The following is an 11,574-nucleotide window of genomic DNA, read 5'->3' as shown; positions in this document are numbered from 1 at the left end:
CAAAATTGAGCTGGTGCAAGAATTGACCCAAAACAGGCTCATACTCATATGTGCATCATTGTAAGAGGCTATTGTACACGGCATTTATGTTTGGTGGCATCCAACAGAAATGACCATCACCGTTGAAGTTTATTCTCTTTGTGAAAGTATTCTCTCCTTCCTGTACTATTCAAATCGATATCTTATTTCTCCATTGTATTTCAAGCATTATTCTTTAAATGGCATTTTGATCGCGTTGACTTCTTCGCCCGTCGTGTCTCTTGTTCAAATTTCACATCGTTATTAATTAGTTTCAACATAGCATTGCAGAAGTTTTCTAATTTCAAGCTCCAGTTTTTTATTTGTCATTTTGTCTTTCATTGTCATATTGGACACAGTGACATGTTATCCTCCTGTCCACGGTAGATGTAGTCAGCATTCGCATGAATTTGTAATACAAATAAGTGTGCTTCAGCCGGTGGGAGTTCATTTGTCTGTTTTTCAAGTTTATACCAAAGTACAATTAGTTTTCTGGAGGCCTACAGATCACTCAAATGTATTTAGGCAGTATGATGGTTTACAGTGACCGTGGCAACAAGAACACAGTGTATGATTGGCCGGACTTTCCTATTTGTCGAGTCATCTCAAATCTAGGTCTGGAACTCGCAAATCCGCAGAGAAATGTTGCAGTTTGGTCACAGATTTTGCAAACAAGTATTTCCAAATCAATAAAATTCATTATCTTTTTGGTATTTTAACTCTAGACTGAATGTTGAACTTAATAATTTGATGTTTTCGAATAGTAAATATAAATACCAGTAACGGCAATGAGCATCGCATCCCACATTGTCCAGACCCATGAAGTCATAATCATGACATTCTCCGCCCACTTGCATTAGTGATAATGGATCCCCATTTCTTTCCATTACCAGACTGACCCATTTTTCTTGTCGTTGTCAAAGTCTTAGCTTCTCCTTGCACTTGTCTAATTGTCATTTTATCTCTCCAATATGAATCACGCTTTCTTCTTGGAAATGCTATTTCTATCTGGTTACCTACGTGATTCTCTTGCCATTTGTTTACATTTCAAACATTATAATTTCAACATACCGTTGCATAATTCCCCTTACTTCAGGCTCCAGTTGTTTATGAATGTCGTTTTGCTCGAAATATTCTGCATTTTAACTTATGCTGATATTATGATAATAATAATAATAATAATAATAATAATAAATAATAATAATAATATAATAATAATAATATAATAATAATAATAATAATAATAATAATAATAATAATAATAATAGATCTTTATTGTCCATAAATATGGCAATTTGTCATTTAGTTACACTTGTTATCCCATTATATGATAACTATAACATTAAACAGATATTTCACTCCTACTTATTTTCTTTCTCTCTCTCTCTCTCTCTCTCTCTCTCTCTCTCTCTCTCTCACTCTCTCTCTCTCTCTCTCTCTCCCTCTCTCTCTCTCTCTCTCTCTCTCTCTCTCTCTCTCTCTCTCTCTCTCTCTCCTCTCTCTTCTTTCTCACGCTTGCAATATACACAACATAAACATATTCATTTCATTTTCAATTCGTTTCATTTGTGGAAATTCGATACCAAATATTATCATTATTATCAATTGGTCAATTAATCTAACATTAAATAAATTAATCAGTCAATCAGTCAACACAGCCATCCTTGGTTTTGCTGTACCATATTATATAACATTCCAAATTGATTGAAACAATATATATATATATATATATATATATATATATATATATATATATATATATATATATATATATATATATATATATATATATATATATATATATATATATTATATATATATATCTTATTATTTAGATTTTTAACATCTCGGGTCTTTTTCATTTAAGATTTTCAGTTACTAAGAAGTTCAAAAAATGGCAAAAAGATAAATAGGAAGGAATTGAGGGGTTCCAATAAATGGCACATATATAATATATGAAGGAACTATGGGGTTCCAAAAAAAATATACATATATAACATATGACGTAACTGAGGGGTTCCAAAAAGGGCACATTTATATGTAGGAACCAAGGGGTTCCAAAAAATGGCAAGGATATAAGATATGAAGGAACTGAGGGGTTCCAAACAATGGCACATATAAAATATATGTAGGAACATAGCAGTTCCAAAAAATGGCACATATATGATATATTGAGGAACAGAGGGTTTCCAAAAAAAAATGGCACAGAGTTATTCAATGCAGGAACTAAGGGGTTTCAAAAATGGCAAAGAGATAAATAAGAAGGAACTGAGAGGGTCCAAAAATGGCAAAGAGATAAATATGAAGGAACTGAGGGGTTCCATAAATGGCAAAGAGATAAATATGAAGGAACTGAGGGGTTTCAAAAAATGGCACATATAAAATATATGTAGGAACTTAGGAGTTCCACAAAATGGCACATACAGTGATGCCAAAACTCAGGTAACACCGGAAAAAACTCCGGTCTGGAGCAAAAAATTACGGGTTACGAGCAACTTCCGTCAAATTCCGGTGAGGTCAATTTGTTCCAAGGATACCCCCCCCCCCCCACACACACACACTTCTTTCAACCACCACATCATCATCACCACCACTACTACTACAACCACCACAATCACCACATCATCACAACCACAACTACTACAACTACCACCACTACATCATCATCACCACCACTACTACTCCGTCCAACAACACCACATCATTATCACTACCACTTCACCACCATCACATCTATTTCACTACCACTACTACAACCACCACCATTACATCATCATCTCTAGCACTATTACTACAACCATCACTACCACCACTATAACTACCACCACCACCACCACATCATTACTACCACTACTACTATAATCACCACTACCACATCATCATCACTAACAACCACCACCACATAATAATCACTACCACCACTACTATTACTACTACTGCATCCAATACTACGACATCATCTGAACTAACACTACTACAACCACCACCACCACGTCATTATCACTACAATTACAGCTACAAACACCACAACCACATCATCATCACTACCGCTACAACTGCAACCACTCCACCATATAATCATCACAACAGCTACTACTACTACAACCACCCCTACTACATCATTATCACTACCACTACTACTACAACCACCACATTATCACTACCACCACTACTACAACCACCACAACCACACCATCATCATTACTACCACTACTACTACTACTACAACCACCACCACCACATTATAATCACTACCAGTACAACTACAACGATCATCACTATCACTATTACAACAACCACCACCACATCATCACCACTACAACCACCCCACCACATCATCATCATTACTACCACCACTACTACTACAACCACGACCACCACATTATCATCACTACCAGTACAACTACAACCATCATCACTATCACTATTACTACAACAACCACCACCACATCAACACCACTAGCACCACTACAACCACCCCACCACATCATCATCACTACAACCACTACTACAACCACCACCACATCATCATCATCATCACTACTACTACTACAACCACCACCACCAACCACATCATCATCGCTACTACTGCTACTACAACCACCACCACTACATCATCATCACGACCAATACTACTTCAACCACCACCATCATATCATCATCATTACCACTACTACTACAATCACCACCACCACCGCATCTTCATCACTACCACGAGTACAACCACCACCACCACATCATCACCACTAGCACTACTACTACAACCACCACCACCACATCATCATCACTACCACTACTACTACAACTACAATCACCACCACATCACCATCACCACTAGCACTACTATTACAACCACCATCACCACATCATCATCACTACCATTTCTACTATGACCACCATTACCACCACTACTACAACCATCACCACACCATCATCAATGTCACTGCTAATACAAGCACTATCACCACATCTTCATCACTACCACTACAACCACCAGCACCACCACATCATCATTACAACCACTACTACTACTACAACCACCACCACATCATCATCACTACCACTACTACTACAACTACAACCACCATCACCATCACATCATCATCACTACCAGTAGTACTAAAGCAACCACTACACATGATCATTACTACCAGTACTACTAAAACAATCACATCATCATCATTACTACTACTACTACAACCACCAACACCACATCATTCTCAGTACCACCAGTACTACAATCACTACCATTACCTTTTGGAGCTTTACTTAATTTAAAATAAGGAAAAATTTGGGATTGTATTTGGCATTTTTATAATGTATCATAATATGATTCTAATCAGTCATCTATTTAGAACTACACAATATGAAAACACAATGCTAAATACAATCCCAATTCCCTTTTCTTGTGTGCGAAAATTCCTCTTTCGGCATTGAAACTCCTTTGAGCCAAATTTAAAGTTGGCGTCCCTGCACATATATAATATATGGAGGAACAGAGGGTTTCCAAAAAAAAAAAAAATGACACAGAGTTGTTAAATGCAGGAACTAAGGGGTTCCAAAAATGGCAAAGAGATAAATATGAAGGAACTGTGGGGTTCCAAAAATGGCAGAGATAAATAGGAAGGAACTGAGGGGTTCCAAAAAATGGCATAAATATAATATATGAAGGAACTAAGGGGTTCCAAAAATATATATATACATATATAATATATGACGGAACTGAGGGATTCCAAAAAGGGCACATTTATATGTAGGAACTAAGGGGTTCCAAAAATGGCACAGAGAATTTATATGAAGGCACCAAGGGGTTCCAAAAAATGGCAAGGATATGAGATATGAAGGAACAGGTGTTCCAAACAATGTCAAAGAGATACGTATGAAGGAACCGAGGGGTTCCAAAAATGTCAAAGAGATAAATATGAATGAACTGAGGAGTTCCAAAATGGCAAAGAGATAAATATGAAGGAACTGAGGGGTTCCAAAAAATGGCACATATAAAATATATGTAGGAACATAGTTCCACAAAATGGCACATACAGTGATGCCAAAACTCCGGTTACACCGGAAAAAAAAGTCCGGTCTGGAGCAAAAAATTACGGGTTACGAGCAACTTCCGTCAAATTCCGTTGAGGTCAATTTGTTCCTCCCCCCCCCCCCCACACACACACACCTTTCAACCACCACTACTACTACAACCACCATCATCACTACTACAACTACCACCACTACATCATCATCACCACCACTACTACTCCGTCCAACAAAACCACATCATTATCACTACCACTTCACCACAATCACATCTATTTCATTACCACTCCTACAACCACCACCACAATATCATTATCACTGCTACGACAACCATCACTACCACCACTTTTACAACCACCACCACCACATCATCACTACCACTACTACTACAATCACCACCACCACCACATCATCATCACTAACAACCACCACCACATCATCATCACTAACAACCACCACCACATAATAATCACTGCCACCACTACTACTACTACATCCAATACTACCACAACATTGAACTAACACTACTACAACCACCACCACCACGTCATTATCACTACAATTACAGCTACAACCATCACAATCATATCGTCATCACTACCGCGACAACTGCAACGACACCACCATATAATAATCACAACAGCTACTACTACAACAACCACCCCTACTACATCATTATCACAACCACTACTACTACAACCACCACATCATCACTACCACCACTACTACAGCCACTACCACCACCACATCATCATCATTACTACCACTACTACTACAACCACCACCACCACATTATCATCAATACCAGTACAACTACAACCATCATCACTATCACTATTACTACAACCACCACCACATCATCACCACTAGCACCACTACAACCACCACCACCACATCATCATCATCACTAAACCACCACTCACTAACAACCATCACCACATCATCATACATACTACCACTACTACTACTACTACTACTATCAACCACCACCACAACCACATCATTATCGCTACTACTGCTACTACAACCACCACCACTACATCATCATCACGACCACTACTACTTCAACCACCACCACCACCATATCATCATCATTACCACTATTAGTAGTAGTAACTACTACAACCACCACCACCAGCACATCATCACTACCACTACTACTACAACTACAGCCACCACCACATTATCATCACCACTAGCACTACTATTACAACCACCATCACCACTTCATCACCACTACCATTTCTACTACGACCGCTAACACGACCATTACTACAACCATCACCACACCATCATCATCACTATCACTGCTAGTACAAGCACTATCACCACCTCATCATCACTACCACTACTACTACTACTACTACTACTACTACTACTACTACTACTACTACTACTACAACCACCACCACATCATCATCACTACCACTAGTACTTCAATCACCTCACCACCAACACATCATCATTACCCACTACTATATAACCACCACCATCTTCATCACTACCACTACAACCACCACCACCACCAATCATCATCATTACTACAACCACTACTACTACTACAACCACACCACATCCATCATCACTACACTACTGCTACAACCTACAACCACCACCACTACCATCCATCATCATCACTACCATAGTAGTTACTTAAAACAACCACTACAAATGATCATTACTACCAGTATACTAAAACAATCATTCATCATCACTACTACTACTGACAACCACACAAACCACACATCCTCACTACCACCATATACAATCACTACCATTACCTTTTGAGCTTTACTTACATTTAAAATAAGGAAAAATTTGGGATTGTATTTGGCATTGTATTTATAATGTATCATAAATGAATTCTAATCAGTATCTATTAGAATATTAGAATATGTAAATAAAAGCTATGAAGAACAATGCTCCAAATAATCCTATATTCTTGTGTGCGAAAATTCCTCTTTCGCATTGAAATTCTACGAGTGGTGTTCTGAAACTCACTTTGAGCAAATTTAAAGTTGGCGTCTCTGCACATATATATATATGGAGGAACAGAGGGTTCTCAAAATAATATGACACAAGAGTTCTAAAATGCAAGAAACTAAGGGGGTTCCAAAAATGGCAAAGAGATAAATATGAAGGAACTGAGGGGTTCCAAAAAATGGCAATATAAATATTGAAGGAACTTAGGGGTTCCAAAAAAAAAAAATATAATATGACGGAACTGAGGGGTTCCAAAGAAGGTAAATATTAAATATATTGAAATGGACATTATAGGTTAGGTTTCCCCTAAAAAAAAAATACATATAATAATATGACGGACTGAAGGGTTCCAAAAGGGCACATAGAGATGTAGAAGACTAAGAGGTTCAAAACTGGCAAAGAGAATATAAAGGAACCAAAGGGTTCCAAACAGGGTTCAAAATGGAAAAGATAATATGAACGGAACTAGTGGTTCAAAAAAATGGCACATAATAAATAGAAGGAACTAGGGTTCCAAAAAAAATAATAAATATATAATAGCGAAAAACGAAAAGGTCCAATAATGAGGCAAAGAGAGTAAAATATGAAGAACTGAGTAGTTCAAAAAAATGGCACAAATAATATAAGGAACTAGGGTTCCAAAAAAAATAACTTAATTGCGGAAAGGGTCTAAGGAAGGAGCAAGATTAAAAGGAACCGAGCAAAATGCACAAAAACGGACTGAGGTTCCAAAAGAATATAATTGAATTAAAAAAAAAATATTATTTACGATGAGTTCCCAGCAAGAAATTAATATATATAGAGGTTAAAAATCAAAGATAAAAGGAAGATTAAAATCAAGATATTATGAAGAATAGTTCAAATAAATTAATTTAACTTAGGGTTCAAAAAAAAAAAATATATTCGTAGTCAGAAGTAATGCCAGGTCAAATGGAGGTGAGATGATCAAAAAGCCTTATATAGAGACTGGTAAATATAATATTATTGTGGTTCAAATGCATAATTGAGATATCAAAATGGCAAGAGATAACTATGAAGAACTGAGTGGTTCCAAAAAATGGCACATATATAATTATGAAGGAACTTAGGGTTCCAAAAAAATAATAACATATATTATATATGACGGAACTGAGGGGTTCCAAATGCAAGAGATAATATGAAGAATGATAGTTCCAAAAATGGCATATATATATAAAGGAACTTAGGGTTCAAAAAAAAAAAAACAATATTATATATACGGAACTGAGAGGTTCAAAAAGGGCAAAGAGATGAATAGAAGGTATAAGAGGTTCAAAAAATGGCAAAGAATAAATATAAAGGAACAGGGTTCCAAAATGCAAAAAATAATATATAGAGACGGAACTGAAGGTGTTCAGAAAATGGCACAATAAATATATATGAGAACATAGAGTTCCAAAAAGGCAAATAAATATAATCACAATATATATAATGACGGAACTGAGGGGTTCCAAAAATGGCAAAGAGATTAAAATGATATAATGGGAACTAGGTTGGTTTCCGAAATAGGCCAAAGGCAATTATATAAGGAACAGGGTTCCAAAAATGGCAAAAGATAATATGAAGGAACTAGGGGTTCCAAAAAATGGCACATATATATATATGAAGGAACAAGGGTTCCAAAAAAAATCAAAATTTAAATGACGAACTGAGGGGTTCCAAAAATGGCACATAATAATATATGAAGGAACATAGGGCTTTCACAAAAAACAAAAACAAAAAAAATATGTAATGACGGAACTGAGAGGGTTCCAAAAAGGCAAGAGATAATATGAAGGAACAGAGGGGTTCCAAAAATAATGGCACAAATATGAAGGAACTGAGGAGTCAAAAATAGGATAAAACTGAGTTAAACTATACATGAGCACCTGGGGAGTTTACTACCTCTAAATCTAATTGCCCCCGTGTGTTTCCGGGATCCCTCAACTGAGAGGGTTTAAGAATTGAGCCACCGTAAGCTCATGCGTGTCGTAAAAGGCGACTAAACGAGCAATTTAGGTTTGGTGGCATCCAATCAAAAACCACCACCATCCTTGGACTTTTTGACTTTTTGTTTCTTAAAGATTTAATAAAAGCAATGACCGAGATGTTGAAACTTCGAAATAAAAAGAAAACTTTCATTACCGGTTATATCTCTATACTGATTCCTTCCTGTCAAAATGACATCATATTTCCCCATTGTATTTCAGGCATTCAAATTTCCATATATAGACGATAAAGATTTATTATTATTATTATTATTATTATTATTATTATTATATTATTATTATTATATTATTATTATTATTATTATTATTATTATTATTATTATTATATTATTATTATTATTATTATTATTATTATTATTATTATTATATTATTATTATTATTATTATTATTATTATTATTATTATTATTATTATTAGTGTAGATCACATTGTTATGATTCTGACAACTTCTTACCCCTTTAGCCTGTTGTTCCCAATTCAGATTATAAAATAGTTTCAATGTAGCATGGCTGCAGTTTACTTACTTCGGGCTCAAGTTGGTCGCATATGGTATCCAGGGTCACAAAATTGAGCTGGTGCAAGAATTGACCCAAAACAGGCTCATACTCATATGTGCATCATTGTAAGAGGCTATTGTACACGGCATTTATGTTTGGTGGCATCCAACAGAAATGACCATCACCGTTGAAGTTTATTCTCTTTGTGAAAGTATTCTCTCCTTCCTGTACTATTCAAATCGATATCTTATTTCTCCATTGTATTTCAAGCATTATTCTTTAAATGGCATTTTGATCGCGTTGACTTCTTCGCCCGTCGTGTCTCTTGTTCAAATTTCACATCGTTATTAATTAGTTTCAACATAGCATTGCAGAAGTTTTCTAATTTCAAGCTCCAGTTTTTTATTTGTCATTTTGTCTTTCATTGTCATATTGGACACAGTGACATGTTATCCTCCTGTCCACGGTAGATGTAGTCAGCATTCGCATGAATTTGTAATACAAATAAGTGTGCTTCAGCCGGTGGGAGTTCATTTGTCTGTTTTTCAAGTTTATACCAAAGTACAATTAGTTTTCTGGAGGCCTACAGATCACTCAAATGTATTTAGGCAGTATGATGGTTTACAGTGACCGTGGCAACAAGAACACAGTGTATGATTGGCCGGACTTTCCTATTTGTCGAGTCATCTCAAATCTAGGTCTGGAACTCACAAATCCGCAGTAGAAATGTTGCAGTTTGGTCACAGATTTTGCAAACAAGTATTTCCAAATCAATAAAATTCATTATCTTTTTGGTATTTTAACTCTAGACTGAATGTTGAACTTAATAATTTGATGTTTTCGAATAGTAAATATAAATACCAGTAACGGCAATGAGCATCGCATCCCACATTGTCCAGACCCATGAAGTCATAATCATGACATTCTCCGCCCACTTGCATTAGTGATAATGGATCCCCATTTCTTTCCATTACCAGACTGACCCATTTTTCTTGTCGTTGTCAAAGTCTTAGCTTCTCCTTGCACTTGTCTAATTGTCATTTTATCTCTCCAATATGAATCACGCTTTCTTCTTGGAAATGCTATTTCTATCTGGTTACCTACGTGATTCTCTTGCCATTTGTTTACATTTCAAACATTATAATTTCAACATACCGTTGCATAATTCCCCTTACTTCAGGCTCCAGTTGTTTATGAATGTCGTTTTGCTCGAAATATTCTGCATTTTAACTTATGCTGATATTATGATAATAATAATAATAATATAATAATAATAATAATAATAAATAATAATAATAATAATAATAATAATAATAATAATAATAGATCTTTATTGTCCATAAATATGGCAATTTGTCATTTAGTTACACTTGTTATCCCATTATATGATAACTATAACATTAAACAGATATTTCACTCCTACTTATTTTCTTTCTCTCTCTCTCTCTCTCTCTCTCTCTCACACACTCTCTCTCTCACTCTCTCTCCCTCTCTCTCTCTCTCTCTCTCTCTCTCTCTCTCTCTCTCTCTCTCTCTCTCTCTCTCTCTCTCTCTCTCTTTCTTTCACGCTTGCAATATACACAACATAAACATATTCATTTCATTTTCAATTCGTTTCATTTGTGGAAATTCGATACCAAATATTATCATTATTATCAATTGGTCAATTAATCTAACATTAAATAAATTAATCAGTCAATCAGTCAACACAGCCATCCTTGGTTTTGCTGTACCATATTATATAACATTCCAAATTGATTGAAACAAAATATATATATATATATATATATATATATATATATATATATATATATATATATATATATATATATATATATTATATATATATATCTTATTATTTAGATTTTTTAACATCTCGGGTCTTTTTCATTTAAGATTTTCAGTTACTAAGAAGTTCAAAAAATGGCAAAGAGATGAATATAAAGGAACCGAGGGGTTCCAAAAATGGCAAATATATAATATATGAAGGAACTTAGGGTTCCAAAAAAAAATAACATATATTATATATGACGGGA

This window comes from Berghia stephanieae, chromosome 1 (assembly GCF_034508935.2).
Source record: "Berghia stephanieae isolate SIO BIC M18660-M18661 chromosome 1, UCSD_Bste_1.3, whole genome shotgun sequence".
In the NCBI taxonomy this organism is placed as follows: domain Eukaryota; kingdom Metazoa; phylum Mollusca; class Gastropoda; order Nudibranchia; family Aeolidiidae; genus Berghia; species Berghia stephanieae.
This window is presented reverse-complemented; position numbering follows the sequence as displayed.